This window comes from Aquarana catesbeiana, linkage group LG05 (assembly GCF_042186555.1).
Source record: "Aquarana catesbeiana isolate 2022-GZ linkage group LG05, ASM4218655v1, whole genome shotgun sequence".
In the NCBI taxonomy this organism is placed as follows: domain Eukaryota; kingdom Metazoa; phylum Chordata; class Amphibia; order Anura; family Ranidae; genus Aquarana; species Aquarana catesbeiana.
The window spans coordinates 602,274,071-602,290,775 of NC_133328.1; positions in this window are offsets into that span (position 1 = coordinate 602,274,071).

Sequence of the window (16,705 nt, forward strand, 5' to 3'; positions counted from 1 at the left end):
TTATGTTCACTCACACCAATGCTGGGGGTTATTATTACGTCCACTGACACAAATGCTGAGGGTTATTATTGTGTCCACTGTCACCAATGCTGGGGGCTATTATAGTGTCCACAGACATCAGTGCAAAGGGGCTAAATAAAGAAAAAGAAGGCCTTCGCGCTACTAAGATGTGTTCAGAATAATCCCCTAATTAATAGAAAGAGGGGAACACTCGTAAACTGAGAAATTTTGTAGATAAGCAATTAAATAACCTAAGTGCGTACCGTGCACTAAAGTGCAATCAAATGAAGTGAAAAAAGCTGTCTGCAGAGCCCTGATGAAGTCACGTGATGACGTAACGCGTAGGGAGTGGCCGGAGGTTGAAGTATACCGGAAGTGATGTGAGAACAGCGTCCAGACGCCATACTATTTGATTTATGCTTGTTTTTTAATCTTTCAATGTAAGAGTCCAGCCTTATCTTTTAATAAAATCATATTTTAATCGCAAACATACTACACCATTGGAGTTCTCTATCTCTCCCATCCTTGCCCACTTCTCTACCCCCCCCCCCCCCCTCTCTGCAGGTACAAGATTGTATGAGGACGCGGATGTGAAGTATCCATTCAGGTTTTACACTAAGTGGAGGACCCCCTGGTGGTGGATGTTGGAATAGCGGAATAGATTCCTGTACATTACCTTATGCTGATATTTCAAGATATTAAGGTGAGGGTTCTGTGAGCTCATTTATGGGATTATACACTTCTCGCCTTTTTGCTGTGTAATTTATTTAAACACATTTTTGAGAAAACCTTTTTTTGGACATTTACTGAAAAATGCTGAATTAAGAGACTATCACCACATTGAATCTAATGCCCCTGGATTGTTACACCAACTTATGGACTAACCACTTTTGCACTTTATTATTACCCCAACTTATTGGGCACTATTTACACATTGTTTATTTACCCTATTCATTGGGCACCTTTTGCACTTTATTATTGCTGTAGCGCGGAATCACTATATGATTTTAAGTGCAAAGGGGCTATTATTGTGTTCACTGACCCCAATGCTGGGTGCTATTATTGCCTCTATTGTAACCAATGCAGGGGGCTTATTGTGGTCAATAACACCAAAGTTGGGGGTTATTATTGCATCTATTGACACCAATGCTGGGGTTTTATTATTGCACTTGCTGACACCAGTGCTGGGGGCTATTAATGTGCCCACTGACACCAATGTTAGGGAGTTGTTATTGCAATAACTGACACCAGTGTTTGTGGATATTGTACTTTTTTCATTCGATACACTGCAAAAAAAAAAAGTAACAGGACCAAAATGTTTGGGCACTGAGGTGCAAAAATGTGTTGAGGCCCTCTATAATTTTCCAGTTAACCACCACTGTATTAGATAATAGTCTGATACATATTAGATTATAACAGTTTATATGCTCATATAAAGGGAACCTACATACTTTTTTCTCTGCATGAGGCCTCCACCAGAGCATGCCATGCTTCCATGGCATAACTCCCCAAGTTCTCTCAGTTCTTTCATCGTGAAAAAGGATTTTGACAACTAACTAGATAGCTGATTTAGGTCCACATCCCTGATGCATACAATGAAAGAAAGGTTCCTCAAAGGGTGGGATTTTGAACGGACCATAAACAGTAATATCAATATCATAAAAATACAAAATTTATTGAAACAGTGGGTACAATGTGAATTGAAAAAAAAGGGGATTGATCAATAAAAAAAAACACTTGATAAACTGAACAGCATGAAAACAGCCTCTGGAATAACCCAAATCATCTGTCAAGGAGACAGGAGAAGTACAACGCGTTTCAACATAAAAGGTGAAAGTCTTCTTCAGGGACAGTAGGTTAAATAGTTCCAGGTTTGTAAACTTAATCTATAATTGTAAAATACACATAATTATAAACATGGACAGAATTCAATGATATTTATACAATAATCATATACAAACCATTCATTAATAGAAACAAGAAAAAGCTGAACATACTGACCCCATGTGTTAGTAATTCAACAAAGGGAGATCATAACTCAAGAAACAAGAAAAGATGGACCCCTAGGATTGCGCCAAGCAAACAGGAAAAAAGGGAGATGAAATTGTCAAACATGACCCCAGTGTCAAGGTGTAAACTCCCAAAAGGGGCCGGAACGTTTGAAGGACCAATGCGGTATATACTGTGACACCAAAAATCTGGATAGTTACAAATAATTTATCAAATATTTAGAACAGGATAAATATAGAATTCGTGACAAAGGACATTGGTGTACACTTGCCTTGTCTGAGGGCAACTCTGGACAAAATATTTGTTGGGTTTGGAAGCACATGTCCAGTCTATCACCATAAAAGCATTTAGCTGTTCTTCTGTATAACTTGGTTGTAGTCTTGAGACAAAAGATGTTAAAGCGGTATTACACCCAGAAACAAATATGTAATATTTAATATGTAATATACGTAAATATGCAGCTTACCAATTCTGTGGTGGCTGCATTCATTTTCTTTTCTTTTTTCTTTTTCTAGATTTTTTTTTCTCCCCTGGTTATCTGGCCAGTAACACACTTCCTGTCTTAGGGTGTCTCCACTCCGGATGGAGGAGTAACAGAGACACCTTTGGACAGCAGCATTGTCAGTCTGGGGAGAGAAAACTGTTAGTTCAGTGTTTCGCAAACTGTATGCCATGGCACACTAGTGTGCCGCAGGAGAAATGCAGGTGTGCCATGGGAAGCCTCCAAAAAGCCCCGATCCTCCTCTGGCCTCTGCTGCGGCCGCCACACTGGTTGCTAGGATTGCCTGCCGCCTGGTGTCTAGCAACCAGTGATGTCATGACGTCGCAAGGAGTGAGCAAGGTGAGGCCCCAGCATTCAGAGCGGAGGAGGATTTAAGTTCCTCCTCCGCCTCTCCATGCCTTGTGGCTCAATTTTGGTTCCACCTCCTCCCACCTTCCTCCATCTTCTCCAGTGCCACGTGGCTCAGAATCTGAGCCTGAGGGAAGGAAGCAGGAGCACCGCACGTGTGAGAGAGGTGCCTGTCCAGTGGCCACCTGCACCTGCCTGAGGTGAGGTGGCCTCACTGGCCTGTGTGAAGTGCTGCTCGGGAGGGAGGAGTTAACAACGCTTGACCCAACTCTGCCCCATGCTGCCCACTACTATGGGGGGTCATGTCCAGGCTTTGGGATAGGCTGTACAATCTATAGATGTGTGAGATAAGATTTCACAAAGTGCTGTTGGGAAGGGAATTAAATATATTTTTAGGATATGACTGGCTGTGATTTGATCTTCAGATTATCTGTATGTATCTGTACTGATCCAGGTGTCAGGGGCATTCTGTGGATGGAGAAGGGGAGGGGCCCTCAGTACACCTGGATGCCAAGGTGTGAGCATACCCCATCAGTACACATAAGTAAAAATATTTAAGCTCTTCACCACAAAAACTGTTAAATCTTTTCAGGTGTGCCACAAAATGTTTTAGATCTTTTTGGTGCGCCGCAAGACAACAAAGTTTGAGAAACATTGTGTTAGATGCATTAGCAGATTTAGATGGATTTGACTAATTAATTAAAACTGAACTCCAGCTCACATTTTTTAAGCCTTTACAGCAACAGTTTTTTTTTCCTTTTGGGATAAAGGTTTCACATAAATGAGTAAAAGCTGATCATTGTAAGCACCCCTGGTAGTGGTGAATGGTTTGTCCCAACCTTCTAACCGCCACTTTTGCTGGACTTGGTCTGTTAAAGAAAGCTAAACAATAACAAACTTACCGGCAGGATTAAAAAAGAAAGAAAAGAAAGCCTAAAAAAAGAAAGCTAATGCAGCCACCACATCTAGGAATTGGTAGGTTGTAATATAATAAATATTTGTTTTTGGGTTCAATACCGCTTTAAAGACCCTCTTCCGATCGCTGTTCTGGAAGACTTCCAGTTTGAGATTGAGATTGAGATCAGGCTCATCATGAAAGTCTTTTTTTTTTTTTTCTTACCTTAATGCTGAGAATGTATTAAAGTAAAAAAAAAAAAAAAACCTTTAGCCTTTACAACTACTTTAAAGCCTAACTCTGATGTCAGCACCATCTAGATCCCTCAAGGAACCATTTTTACTTTTTTTTACCATAACAATTTTTATAGAATTTAAGATAAACCATACAAATGCAGGATCAAATACAAAGATATTTCCAACATGTAAGCATGGAAAATTGTGTTAAATTGTATAATTATACTACACACAAGGATTCTTGTACAAGAAAAAGACTCACAATGCAAAGTATTAAAACAGAATTATTCAACAGAGTGAAAAGAAGAAGAGGGGAGAGGAAAGAAAGAAGTCAAGGAAAGAAAAAAGGGTAGTGGGGAATGACAAGGGATACAGTGGAGATCCCACTCGTTGACACCACTTCCCTAGATGTAAATGGCAATAATCATCATATCACATGAGACAGAAGGCGGATGGTAATGACATCAGTCAACATCATATCTAAATGTCCATCAAGTTGGCATATCATATGGTAGACTTAAAGTGAATCCAGCAAGCCCAAATTTTACTCAATTTTACCAACCTATCCTGAGAATCAACTCCTCCATTACCAAGACTTGGTCCAGCTTTGCAAACCACTGTCTTAGAGATGGAACAACCTATTGTCTCCGGTGTGAAGGAATGCACATTCTAGCTGCATTATCCATGTGTATAGCAAGCAATTTCAGAAATTGCCTGTCTGGCAGAGATGAATAATGTAATAGTTAGGGAGAAATCAAGATCCATAGTGGTCACCTCTAGAATGCTCTGGTGTACTTGTTTCCAGTATGGTTGGAGCAGAAAGCAAAGCCACCAAACAAGGAGTAGTGTACCCTCATCCAACAACACCAGCACCGTCTTGGCATGGAAAAGTAAAACTTATGTAATAAAGATGGTCTTCTATACCAATAATTACAGGGGTTTATATCTCTTCTTTTGGATGTTAATGTATAGTGAAGTTGTATGGGTCTATGTATATGTAGCGCAACCCCTTGAGGGCTGCAAGTAGAACTGTGATCCCCCACCCTGCACAGCCAGGTACACCAAATCTTCACAGGCACTCCAAGTCAGAGAATAGTCCAGGGGTTAGAACTTGGATAGGGATTTTTAAATCATGAGATGCCAACTTGACTTCAAACAACGTCAAGGACAACTTTCCGATATACAGTCTATATACACTCCTTCTCTTCCTCCAGCACTAACTTGCTTGCATAACTCCAGCTGGCACACTGTTTTGTAGATGAGACAAAAAAGCACTTAGTCAGATTGTAGCAATAGCCCTTTACAGGCAGGACCCCGAGGCCCCCTTTAAGTGTGTAGCAAAAGGTCAGTGTCCAGCATACTTTCCTGTGGCTACTGATCCCAGCACCACCTCTTCAGGCACTACCACCTTGCCTGGCTGCAGCTGCCCCTTTCACTAGCCCTCCTGGCTACTTCTCCACAGTCCTCTCCAGACTGAAACACTCACCAACCCACCAGACTCCTCAGATCTCCCAGACGTGCTTACTCTCTCCTGCTGTCCTCTCCTTGCTCCCGTGTTGCCAGGAAGGATTCCTCTGTGTGTTGTAGATGGTCCCTCTAGCACCAGAGCTCTAGGCCTGAGGTCACCCCCCCTCCAGACTAGGGGGTACCCTCAAAGGCCACCGACAGCTTCCTTAGCACTCTATCTCCATCTTCCACTTGACTGCCCCTGCTGGCATGACCCGTGCAAATTTATGAGGTAAACAGGCCCCCTTCCAGCCCCATTCTGCCGGGAATTAGCAGCTCCTCCGAACCTCCGCTTGCCACATCTAGAAGCATCTCCAAGGTTCTAGAAAGCAGGGGGAGGTACCAGAGGTGCTGCCTGTTGAATCATCCAGCCCCCCTGAGTCACTCAACCCTGACCCAGGCTCAACCCAGGCCTGGCTCTCAGCCAAGCCAGATTTACCTACACTACAGCTTACTCTAAAAAAAAAAAAAAAAAAATATATATATATATCTACATCTAGCACACTAGAGGGTGATTATATATATATATATATATATATATATATATATATATATATATATATATATATATATATATATATATATGTCTCCAATCCTCCTCATGAAATGTATCCCCAATTCTGTTTCCCACTGTCTGCACATAGGACTCGAGTTTGCAGGGATCTTTTTATATACTTACCTTTCGTGGAAGTCTTTAGGTTGTTCATAGGAAGTTCCAGGTCCTCTTGTCTTTACCTCTTCCCCTTTGGTGGGTGGTCATCAATAATGCAGCGAGTAGCATTACTATTCTGTGAAAACAGCATGCTTTGGTATCACCAACTCAGGTTGAGGGCTCATGACCCCCTGGACTAATAGGAAGTCTTCAGTTTTCTGTGTTGAATGACATTGTATGCCATTAAAACTGAAAGGCTAAGGACATCTTGTGGCCAAAAAAAAGTATTGTGGAGGGAAGCTCTGGAATTCTTGTACATTCGATAGAATTAAAACATTTCTCTATATTTGTATACATCAACTTTTCCATCAGCCAGGAAAAAAACACACACTAATGTTTTTTATTAATGATGTTCTTTTTTATCTTCTGTGTATTTAATCGTTTCCAGAGATTACTGGTGTGTACATTATGTATCCATTACAGTTTTTCTTTGTTTGTTCACTTGAGAAAAAAGGATAAATAACGATTTCTATTAAAATAAATGACCATGTTACGTATTAGCTATATTATAAATATTTATGTACTGCTTAAAAACAACATTGTGCTGTATTTATGCAATCTGCTTTTAGGTCTCCAGCAATCATAATTTATTGAATTAAAGGGATATCATAACTTTTTGGGAAACAATAGACTTACGGTATATATCACATACATGTAATCGATATCTGCTTTTGACAACATATAGTTTGTAATAATCTATGTACAGCGTGGCGTCCACATCTGCTGATATTTACAAGCCTTGTTTTACACATTCTTTCTCTCACTGACCATCTGCCAGTCAGATTCCACATAATTGGAAATACTGAATTTTCATCCCATACAGTGGGCCTCATTTACTAGCATATACTAGCATATGTAGGGATCGCTCGCTACAGCCTTGCATATTAAAATGTGTTTTTCAGAGTACTGCTCTAATGGATAATCATCTGCCAGGCTCCAAAGTCCCAAAATGCCAAAGTGTAATGCCGCGTACACACGGTCGGACTTTTCAGTTACAAAAGTCCGACAGCCCGTCCCACAGACTTTTCACAGACTTTTGGCGGACTTTCAACAGACTTTCTAAGGACCGGACTTGCCTACACACGATCACACAAAAGTCCGACGGATTCGTACGTGATGACGCACACCAGACTAAAATAAGGAAGTGGATAGCCAGTAGCCAATAGTTGCCCTAGCGTCGTTTTTTGTCCGTCGGACTAGCATACAGACGAGCGGTTTTCTGGGTCCGGCGGAGTTACGACGTAAAGATTTGAAGCATGTTCCAAATCTAAAGTCCGTCAGATTTGTGGCTGGAAAAGTCAGCTGAAAGTCCGGGGAAGCCCACACACGATCGGATTGTCCGCCGGACTTGGTCCGTTGGACTTTTGTAGCCGAAAAGTCCGACCGTGTGTACGCGGCATTAGGAGTGGGTACAGGGAGTCCTGTCTGTTCTGTCAGCTGGCCAAGACCTGGTTTGTCATTACCAGGTTGGGCCCAACTTTGACCAAACAGAAAGGCAATCTTCAGGAATGGTCTCTTGAATCCTCTTGGGAGAGGGTATCTTAATTAGCTCTTCCCCTCTGCTAAGAGGAACTGATGTGAGAAGGTTGCTTTGATTTAGACCTTAGGGCAGAAGCCCGGGCTCTGTGTACCTGGAGGCCATGTGGGCTTAAAAGATTCTGCTAGAGTCGGCTATGGAACTGTTCTACAAAAGAACCTCTTGTTTTGTGATGGTTGCATCCCATTCCTCCAAGCAACTACTAGTCAAAGGTTAGGTTCTGAGTATTCCAGTTTCTCCTGTTCACACTTGAAACTACTTCAAGTGTGGAACTACTTTCCTTTTTTTGGGCAAGTAAGTCTTCTTGGGCATAGGAAATCTCCAAAGGGAGAGTATCTCTTGAATTTGCAAAATTTAGGTAGAGACACTATACAGACACTGGACAGCTATGATCATCAGCACATCACCTGTAAGTGGTGGTTTTGATCCTCAATATCTATGTTAACCAGGTGCTACAGGTTGGGGATGTAATTACTTCATGGTGAGGGTCATGGTTGGAGTGATTTATGGCACGTTTTCAACTAAGGCTTTTTCATGGTCTATGCTTGGTAGAGGATGCCTCTCAAGGATAGATCTGGCATTGGGTAATGATAAATGTCTTGCTAAATTGTCCTCTATCACTTATCTCCCTAGGGGGGTGTTGGACTACTGGCCTTTGTTACTCTCAATTGATAGGCAGACCTTGGCGGGTTCATCATTTCTGGCTGTCGCTGATTGGGTCGAACGATAGAATACCAGACCATCTAAACATTTTTCTGGAAGCACATGGTACTGATAGATGTCTAATGTTCTGGGATAACTTGAAGGCGTATCTGAGGGGGGCCCTTAGATCTACTATATATTATATTAAATGATCTTCCTGACAGGATGAGGAGGAATTGAAAAAGAAATATCAAGCGGATGAGGCAATATGTAGAGTCCCCCACCACTCCCAACCTCATAAAGTGGGAACACATGTCCCGCATGTATTCAGCTCACATGTCTGCTAGTGCAAAGAGAAGGGCGTTTTTTGCTCAACAGGAATATTTTGAGTACGGCAATCAGTCAAGCCAGTTCTGGCCCATATGGCTAGACAGCAAGTAAATAGGTCAGTAGTACCTAAAATAGTGTGCATAGATGGCTCTGAGGCTCGTGCAGCTGGGGATATCCTTAACTGTTTTCATGAATATTATAGGAATATGTATAACTCTACTCTCACATATACTAGTCAAGATATTGACACTTACCTCTCTGATCTGCAATTTCCCACTCTGACATTGGAACAAGTGGAAGAGTTGGATGCAGATATAACAAAGGATGATGTTAGGGAGGCAGTGGCTTCCCTGGCTAAGGGAAAGGCATCTGGACCAAATGGTCTCCCCTTGGGGATATATTGTCAATATTTGGATATTCTTGCACTTATTCTAACGCAAATCTATTCCAAAGCTTTCCGGGAGGGAAGGGCTGCCACCATCCATATACTCTGCCACAGTGGTGCTTTTGCACAAACCTGATAAGGATCCGGCTGATTGTGCATCTTATGGCCTGATTTCTTTATTAAATAGACTATAAAATACTCACGAAAATTCTGGCCAAGCGACTTAATTCAGTAATTCTTAGTCTAATTCACCCGGACCAAACTGCCTTTATGCCAGGAAAGTCCGCATCTATCAATATTTGTAGGACGCAAATGATTGCACAATTTCATTATGGCTACGTTACATTCATTTGACTTTGGCAATAAATTACAAAAATGGGTCTCTATTCTTTATACTAACCCTACATCTCATCATTTGGGTAACGGATTATTGTGCCCATCTATACCAACTCACAGAGGTACCTGGGCAAGGGTGTCCTTTGTTCCCACTATTATTTGCTGTGGCTATAGAGACATTGGCACTGAGATTTCTGCAGTCTTCTCTCTTGAAGGGCATCACTATGAGCGAAAGGGCAGATACTATAGGTTTGTATACAGATGACCTTATTTTTTTTTTTATATAATCTTTATTTTAAGGATATTTCAGTGAAAAACATACAGAGAGACATAGTATAACAGTTAACACATATGAAGTATGTACGATTTACATAGGAGGCTAGTTTGAGTCGAATAAATGTATATGTTACCCAGAGTCTTACACACATCAGGGGCAATATTATAGGGGGATATTTATTGTCATCTAATCAACACTTATAAATTCACACATCCATGAATCTCCCCTATTGCACCCAGATGGTGGATCCCTGAAAAAGGCTATAACCTTCAATCAAATGTATGGGTTTTAACTGGAACCCATAGTACTTAGGACCAGGCCGAGCGCCAAGTCATACATCTTGATGTAAACCATAACAAACTGTAATTATTCTTTTAATAAAAATAAGAATAAAAATAAAAGGAAAAGAAAAGGAAATGTTACACCTCATAACATATTCAACCATATTAAGCCGCTCTGGGCCTGCTAAAGCTCATCTGTGCTTCTGCTACTTGCTGATAATTATTTCAATATCTGTCAAAGTCAACCCCACAATACAAGGATCAAGGGAGGTTCTGTACCTGAGAAGATCCCGTGGCGGGCATTCTCCCTTGCCCGATGTAGTGCATCCATGTGGCCCATATTGAGTAAAATTTTTCATATTTGTCTTTACACTTCGCCATCCATTCCTCCGCAGCCATAATACTATCAACCAACCCTATCCATTCGGTACGTGTGGGTATTTGAGGCTTTTTCCAATGTATAGGAATCAGCCTTCAGGCTGCATTAAGTAAATGTGGCAAGATTGACTTTCGATACTGGCCGAGAGGAATGGTAGGGAAGTGCAATAAGGATTCCAGTGGTGAGTCGGGAAGCTCCACATCTAAAATGAGTTTAATTTGAGCATGTATGTCTAACCAGTATGGTCGTAACTTGGGACACTCCCACCAAATATGGAGGAATGAACCCCGAAGCCCGCATTCCCTCCAGCATGCGGCTGAAAGAGACGGATAGATCTTAGTGAGCTTAGAGGGAACCCTGTACCACCTGGTCAAGACCTTATAGCTGTTTTCTTGCATTTTGGTATCAACTGTGCTCGAGTGGGTAAGGCGGAAAAGATGATCTAGCTGGGGTTCTGTAAAGTTGTGGTTGAGGTCTTTCTCCCACTCCTTAATAAATCCCAATTTTTCCTCTACCTGTGTAGATTGCAGGAGTTCATATAACACTGAGATTGTATGGGGGTGATAGAGGATGACATACATAGACGTTCAAAGGGCGATGCCACCGTGGGGGAACGAACTCCCTGTGGTAAGCTGTCAATAAAGTGTTTAAGCTGTCTGTATCGCCATTCGTCCATCGGGAATGGGCCGAATAGTTCCCTTAATTTGGCCAGTGGTAGCAGACCTTGGTCTTGAACGAATCTGCCGCATCTGGTTTCTCCATCGGCTGTCCACGTCCGGAAAAAAGATGGGTGTTCCCCTGGAGCGAACCAGGGGAAGCCACCTAGGGGTGCCAGGGGGGAAGTCGGCAAAGCGAGCTTCCCCTTCCTATTCAATGCATCCCACACATTTAAGGCATGTGAGGCCATAGGAGAAACCAGCGTTGAGAGGCCCCTGTTCTCCCTGGGAACCTATGGTGCGTGTGACAGGTTTCGGCCAGCTAAGAACTTATCAAGAGGGACCCATAGTTTGAGAGACACATTGTGGTACCAGTCTAGAATACGCTGTAAAGCTATAGCCTCATAGTACCTGCGTACTATTGGAACCCCCATTCCCCCTCTTGCTTTGGGGCGTTGTATCCTGCGAAGGCCTAATCTGGGGCACTTCCCACTCCATATATATTGTATGAACAGGCTGTTGAGGGTTGAGAAGAAAGTCCTGGGCAGAGCAATGGGCACCATCTGCAGGAAAAATAAAATACGGGGAAGCACATTCATCTTCAGAATACTGACTCGGCCCATCCATGAAAATGCAGATTTGTTCCAAGATTTTAAGTCCGTTCTGATAGTAGTGAGCAGTGGTGAATAATTATATGTAAAGAGTTGGGAACACCGTGTGGGCAGATATATCCCCAAGTACTTCAGGGAGGTCTGACACCATGTAAATGAGAAAGCAGTCTGCAGCTGTGTACGTAAGGCCATGGGGATGTTTAAGGACAGAATCTCGGACTTGTTGTAATTGATCTTAAAGTTGGATAATAAGTGAAATTCCTTTAGCTCTGCCATGATGTTGGGCAGTGATATGAGGGGTTCCGAGACGTAGAATAAGACGTCATCTGCATAAGCAGATAGCTTATGTTCAGTTGGTCCTACGGTAAACCCCCTGATATCCCTGTTAAGGCGGATTTTGTTTAGCAGGGGTTCCAATGTCAGAGCAAAAATTAAAGGGGATAAAGGGCACCCCTGGCGTGTACCATTATGTATTGGAAAGGCATCTGACAGTAGACCATTTACCTTTACCCTAGCTGTTGGGGAACTGTATAGGGAGGATATCCATGAGAGCATGCTGGGACCTAGGCCAAGCCTGGTCAACACCACTCTCATGTAGGTCCAGTCGACCCTATCGAATGCCTTTTCGGCATCGGTGGAAAGCAAGAGATAGGGATGTGATGTGGTCCGAGATTCTGCCCAGTGGATCAGTTGGAGTGCTCTGTTGGAGTTGTCCCTGGCTTCCCTGCCCATTATGAATCCCGTCTGGTCAGGGTGTATAAGAGACGGAAGGATCGGTTTGAGTCTATTGGCCAGAATTTTTGCTAATATTTTGACATCGGTGTTTAAAAGGGATATCGGCCTATAGTTCCCTGGCATGGTATGATCTTTTCCCTCTTTTGGAAGGACTGTGATATGCGCCATCAGAGCCTCTTTAGGCATCACCGTACCGGAAGCCAAAGTTGTGAAATATGCACACATGGGTTCCGAGAGCACTTCTGAGTACTTCTTATAGTATGCGTTTGTATAGCCGTCAGGACCCGGGCTTTTCCCATTGGGAAGATCCTTAATCACAGTCTTAATTTCCAAAAGGGAGACAGGTATATCCAGCTGTTTACTAATGGAGGCCACCAGCTGCGGGCATTGGGCCTCTGTGAGGTAATGTGCGATGCGGTCAGTCCGTTGGGCATCTGATAGACCAGATACTGTGTTCGGGAGGTGATATAGCTGGGCATAGTATTCCTTAAAGGCGTGGGCTATTTTTGAGGAATGCACAACCGGTGCGCCTGTTGTCGAAGTCAGTTTATGTACATGGCCTGAAACCCTTTGGGGCCTGAGAGCTCTCGCCAGTAGCCGTCCACACTTATTACCAAATTCGTAGAATTTGTGTGCTACATGTCGCATTCGTGTCCTAATCCTAGTATCTAGTAATCTGGAAAAATCCTGTCTGAGGGCCTGCAATTCTGAAGTTACCGTAGGGGTTACGTGTCGCTTGTGTATCAGTTCTGCTTTTTGAATCTTCCTTAATAAGTCCTGCAACTCCCCTTCCCTAGCTTTCTTTAATCTTGATCCCTGAGATATTAGCTCTCTTCGGACAACCGCTTTATGTCCCTCCCATACTGAGCCCATGCCCACCTCACCTGTTTTATTCTCAGCAAAGTATAGGGAGATGGTATCTAGCACCTGTTTGTATGCTACTGCATCATCTAAAATGCATTCATTTAGGCGCCAGCTCCATGTCCGAGCTTCCTTGGACAAGGGCCGCAGGGAGATGAAGACCGGGGCATGGTCCGACAATGTGATGGAGCCAATTGAGGCACCGGACAGGGAGTCTAGGGAGTATTAATCCATTAGCAGTAAGTCTATACGAGTGTAGACATTGTGTGTAGCTGAGAAGTAGCTATAGTCCCTGTCTACCGGGTGTAGTAGCCTCCAGCAGTCTACCAGGTGGTGTGCTTGTAGTGATTTCCGAAAGTGTTTTAGAAAGGCAAACGAGTGGGCTGAGTGACCGGAAGAGGTGTCTATCTGTGGGTCAGGACTGACATAAAAAATACCCTCCTACTATAAGTTGGCCTTCTTTAAAGGAGGACAGGGTATCTAAGACAGAGTCTATAAAAGTAAGTTGTTTGTTATTTGGGGCATACACAGCTGCAAACGTGAACCTGTGGGTATAAATAGAGCCCTTGACAAATATAAATCTGCCATGAGGGTCTGTTAGTTGATCTGTTAGGATAAAGGGACAATTTTTATGAATCGCAATGGCAACACCCCCGGATTTAGGTCGTGGGGAGTTGCTGAGAAACCAAGACTTATATAGATGTATGGGGAGTCGGGGGACCGAGTCAGTATTGAAGTGAGTTTCCTGCAAAAAAACGACATGTGCCCCTGAACGTTTCATCTCAAGCCACAACTTACCTCTTTTGGAGGGTGATCCCAGGCCTCGCACATTGTAGGACCCGATTTTCAGATCAGCCATAGTAGAAAAGTATGGGGAAGGGCCACCATTCTGCCAGCAAGAGGGGGATTGGTCCAAAGCGTAATCTTATCATCAGGATGTAGCTCGAGGGATACATTAAGCGTAAATATATGCCTAAGAGACAAACCATGGTTATTGCAGGGGTAAATAACAGAAAACATATGAGAAAAAACAATCATAGAAAAAAACATAGAAAAACCAAAAGCCCTGAAAGTAGGGCAAAGTGCAACCTTGCCACTGGTCGGGGATTCCCACCCCTCCCTCAGTAAGAAGGAGCAGTGAGGATCAGTGAGCAGCGCCAATTCCCAATAAGGGAACAAAACTCAGAGGAGTTGACCTATCGGAGGTAGGTGGTACAGCACGGGGGGTGAGACCGTGGTGAAACCCGCTCATAGTGTTGGGTACAAAAATTGCACCTCGATTCTAAGTGCAAATGATGAATCAGCAGCCGGGGGAATGTCAAAAATAGACAAAAAATGAAAAAACGTCCAGGGGACAGTTGGGGTGCCCATTATGTAAAGTTCTGCTTCTTAGGTCTCTCCTTGAGGAGACGGAGGGTGAGGTGCCGGAGTAGGGGGGCCTCTCCTGGATCCCCGACGGCGTCTGCGGCGATTCGCTTGCCACTGTTCAGGGCGGGTTGGGAGAGGTATCTCCGGCGAGGTCCTCCAATCCGGAATGTCCACTTGCGGCAGTCCAAGCGACTCCAAAAAATTGGGTAGATCAGCCTTGCTCCGCAGGGTAGATTGTTTACCATCCTTAGTTGCAGATAGGCTAAAGGGGAATCCCCACCTATAGGGCAGTTGAGCATCTTGTAAAGCTGCCAGCAATGGTTTGAGAGCGTGACGCTGCATCAGTGTGCGTCTGGAGAGGTCTGGAAAAAAAGATAGTTTGGCTCCATCAAAATCCACATGTCTGATTCCGCGGACTTGAGTCATGATCTGTTCCTTAAGAGAGTATTTGTGCAGTTTACAGATGATGTCTCTGGGCTTGTCAGGATCTTCAGATGGAGGTCTCAGGGATCTATGAGCCCGGTCTATCTCAATATGTTCTGGCGCCTGGCGGCCTAATATTTGTTTAAAGACCCCCTGCAGGGTAGGTACAATGTCTCTCTGGCCTGTGGCCTCAGGTAGGCCTCTGATGCGTATGTTAACCCTTCGGCTCCTATTCTCAGCATCATCCATTTGGTCAAGCAGGGCTTCAATCCTACGATCTTGCAATTTGCAGTGGTCTGTAAGGGCTTGTAATGTGGGAGCAGTTTCTTCCCACTGTGTCTCCAGCGTTTCCACTCTTCCCCCTAGATGTGCTGTATCAGCTTGTAAATCCTCTATGTCCTGCCTCATGGCCTTCTCCACCCTGTGCACAAACTTCTCCAGATCATCTTTAGTGGGTAAGGAGAGAATATGGGAGCGAATGTCTCTATCCCCCCAGGCATCACCTCCATCAGGGAGCCTTTCTGGTCTGTCTGACCCAGAGGGAGAGGAGGGGGGAGGCAGGGAAGGTAGCGGTATGCGTGGGGAGCTGATAGGAGAGGTAGCTCTGGAAGCGTGGCCTCCGGGCGCCATCTTGGCTGTACTTGCCGTTCCTCTGCGAGTCCCAGAAAAGTAGTTTTCCAGCGATTCTGACCGGCCTCGAGGGGTCCGCTGTGGCTGCGGAGAGGTCTTGCGTTTCGGGGGCATTGTCGTGGGTGTTAGAACCCCCTTTAAAGCTGCTGATCAGGCTTTGTATAGAGCGGGCCGCACGGAGCTCAAGGAGAGCACGTCTTCACTCCTGCATGCCGTGGCCACGCCCCCTGATGACCTTATTTTAAATAATTTTATAAAAATGAACTGCCAGAAATTGTCCTTAATGCCACTTTCTTCTCAGGCCCCATAAAGATGATTCTTTTTACCTAAATGTTTATATGTGACATCTCATATGCCAGTTTCGGTGCCAAAGTCTTTTTTTAAAACCCTAGATGCAATGTTTGTTTCCTTCATATGGGATAATAATAGGTGGAAGTCTTATCTCGATTCTGTATTCCCATCCACTGTCAATTATGATTAACAAGTCTCCATAGGCAGTAGGTTCTAAATGGCAATGACTCCATCCTGACTTGTCCGATGCAGACTGGGAAGAAGCATGTTCATCTCATTTATCTGTATCTCCGGCTGCAAACAACAAACTTGTATATCTTTATATGTTGCATCAAGCATATTTAACCCTGGTCAGATTGCATGCCATGCACCGCTTGCCTGCTCCTATGTATGCTAGGTGAACTTGTCCGTGTGCAGATTTTGCTCATGTTATATGGCCATGCCCTGTTATTGCTCGATATTGGAAGCAGGTGATAGATGTACTGTCAGAAACCATTGGTGTGTTTGCTAGGTACAGTGAGGGAAAAAAGTATTTGATCCCCTGCCGATTTTGTACGTTTGACCACCAGGTTTGTGCACATCTCAGAGGGATTTTGTCCCACTTCTCTTTGAAGATCCTCTCCAAGTCATTAAGGTTTCGAGGTTAATGCTTGGTAACTCGAACCTTCAGCTCCCTCCACATATTTTCTATGGGATTAAGGTCTGGAGACTGGCTAGGCCACTCCAGGGAGAACTGCGCTATACCCTCACCAAT